Source organism: Triticum aestivum, chromosome 5B (assembly GCF_018294505.1).
Source record: "Triticum aestivum cultivar Chinese Spring chromosome 5B, IWGSC CS RefSeq v2.1, whole genome shotgun sequence".
In the NCBI taxonomy this organism is placed as follows: Eukaryota; Viridiplantae; Streptophyta; class Magnoliopsida; order Poales; family Poaceae; genus Triticum; species Triticum aestivum.
In genome coordinates, this window is record NC_057807.1 from 688,687,958 (window position 1) to 688,690,812 (window position 2,855).

A 2,855-nucleotide genomic window follows, 5' to 3' on the forward strand; every position below is an offset into this window, starting at 1 on the left:
AATATCATAAACTTGCACCCTTTCATATCTGTTCAAGTAGAAGCCCTCTTTCAGAAATGTTTACCTGCTACTCCCTCCGTAAAGAAATTTAAGAGCATTTAGATCACTAAAGTAATGATCTAAACGCTCTTATATTTGTTTACGGAGGGAGTACTATGTACCAGGCACCAGCCATAGACCTGATAGACTAATCCTTGGAAGAATGTGAAACCGGTTGTTCAGTTAACCTATCATTTGGAATGTATTTATATATGAAACGAGGTAGTAAAGCTCGGCCGTTATGACCTGCGTTGGATGATTAGAAGGTGCAAGTCAATCTGTGGAGGTTGCAGCCATGTGCACCTACACGACCATTGGAACCGCGATCTAATACGTTTAACACGACAATCATTCTTCTTCATCATTGCTCACCTCATTCATAAGGTAGCTAGCTAGATCCCTATTTAAGCACCACCATTGTCGCAATCATTCCTCACCTCCAAAACCACTCGATCGCCACAATATCTAGCAAGCTATCTGCTTCGAGAGAAGCCCAACCATCTGATCTCGCCAGCAGAAAGATGGCAGCTGGGATGCGCTTAAGCTTCCTGCAGCTGTTCGCCACGGTTCTCGCGTTCTGCTTCGCGCCCGCCAAGTCCGGCTACTGGCTCCAGGCCCATGCCACGTTCTACGGCGGCGCCGACGGATCTGACACAATGGGTAAGCAATATAGCTAAACTCCGGCTTGCTCCCACGCCATCAAAATATGCCCAATACTATTTATTTACAAAGGTTAAATAGTCCTGCTATAGGTGTTGCTGAATGGTATTCAGTACAAATGTCCGGTAAAATTATGAAATACCCGGCCATAACTGATTTGGAGGACCGTTGTTGCCGCTATTTGGAATAGCTCGCTATATAAAATTATGAATATTTATCACCTGGTACGCAATGCAATGCGTGTGTGTGCATGTCTGACAGTACTGTTTTGCATGTGCAATGTGCAAGCGGCGCATGTGGGTACGAGAACTTGTACAATACGGGGTACGGGATCAAACGCCGCGCTGAGCACGGCGTTGTTCAACAATGGCTTGTCGTGTGGACAATGCTACCTCATCACCTGCGACACAAGCAGGTCTGCAAGCCCGGCACGCCCATCACCGTGTCCGTCACCAATTTCTGCCCTCCCAACTGGGCTCTCCCCAGCGACAATGGCGGGTGGTGCAACCCTCCGCGTGTACACTTCGACATGTCCCAGCCCGCCTGGGAAAACCTCGCCATCTATCGCGCTGGCATCGTCCCCGTCCTTTACCAGCAGGTCGCGTGCCAGAGGCAGGGCGGCCTGCGCTTCACCATTAACGGCTTCAATTACTTTGAGCTCGTGCTGGTGAGCAACATCGCCATGAGCGGGTCGATCAAGAGCATGTCGGTGAAGGGAACCAACACGGCATGGATCCCGATGTCCCAGAACTGGGGCGCTGATTGCCAGTGCTTAGCGGGGCTGCAAGGGCAGGCACTCAGCTTCGTGATCACCTCCTCGGGCGGCCAGTACAAGGTCTTCCAGGACATTGTGCCGGCTTGGTGGCTGTTCGGACAGATCTTCACCACCTGGCAACAGTTCGACTACTAGCTATAACATTGTATAATTTGTACTTACTATTATCAGTTCGCTTCGTTCAGATCGGACAAGCATGGAACTGTCGATACGTATACATTATTCCCTTTTGGTTGTTCGGTTTCTTGTCCATCGAGTCAGGGGAGCCAGGAATTTTGGTAGAGGGGGGCCAATAGAAGAGATAAAAGGTTGGAGGGGCCAAATATAAAAATCCAAAGCATCTTAAGCTAAAAATACTAGCGTGTTAACATATCATGGGGAGAGCCGTGGCCTCTACTCGCTCGCTGATCACCCCTGGCTCCGTCCCTGCATCGAGTGGCGGTAGATTTGAATTGTAAAATCTGTAACCCACGACCACCATGCCATTGGCGTGTAACAACATCGACCCCCTCTATGTCTCCTCCATCTAGAACAATGTACATGGAACAACATCATACTATGTCTACGACCACGAAGAAGGACACCAAAAGTGTGTGGTACTAGCTGGGAGCTATTGGGGCCCTCACACTGACGCCCTTTGGATGCGTTGCACGCCGGAGGGTAGAGGACATGGAGTACGGTGGTCGTGGTGAGGATTTACATGTCGATGAAGGAGGACATGGTGGTGGCCGGCCGCGGAGATGGTAGTGTAGGGGCCGAGGTAGGTGTCGCTGAAATAGGCGTCAAATACGATGGCGAGGTTGCTGGTACCAGTGAACACGTTGAGGAGCGTGGTGGCGTTGACGCTCGGCATGTGGTACACTATCAGGGGTTTTTTCGTTAGGTACAATAGCATTGTTGGACAAAGTCGCAATCGTCTAAGGTTCTCGTACAGTCTCGTTTCCTGGGATAACAAGTCAATATTCGCTTACTTTTCATAGTCTAAAATTAAATCCGAAGAAACTAACAGGGTTAATATTTTATGATTTCAGCTGCACTTGCCGGCCAGTAGGAATGGAATTGAAGTGAGAACACGTCAGCGCCTGTAGCTCAGTGGATAGAGCGTCGGTTTCCTAAGCGGAAGGTCGTAAGTTCGACCCCTACCTGGCGCGTGTTTTTATTTTAGCTGTACTGTATCAAATCTAATTACCTGGCTTCATCTCTATTTAGCTGATGATGATTGTCTGCTGACAAAGCTGGGCGTAAGTCTTCTTCTCTACAAATTATTGAATTGTTTGATTTGCTATACTGTTTAAAGCTAATTACCTGGTTTCAATTCTTTTTAGCTCATTGTCTTCTCCCAAACCATTCCAACAAAGCTTTGCGTCAGCCTTCTCCCTAG

The 2,855-nt window shown here is 48.5% G+C and overlaps 1 non-coding gene and 1 pseudogene across 1 annotated transcript; both read left to right on the forward strand.

Annotated features, from left to right (window-relative positions):
- The first annotated feature begins 560 nt into the window (after window positions 1-560).
- On the forward strand, window positions 561-1,720 carry LOC123117691 (expansin-A31-like; annotated as a pseudogene).
- Window positions 1,721-2,552: 832 nt separating this feature from the next.
- On the forward strand, window positions 2,553-2,625 carry TRNAR-CCU (transfer RNA arginine (anticodon CCU)). Its single transcript has one exon. It is a non-coding gene; the product is annotated as a tRNA-Arg (tRNA).
- Window positions 2,626-2,855: the final 230 nt, after the last annotated feature.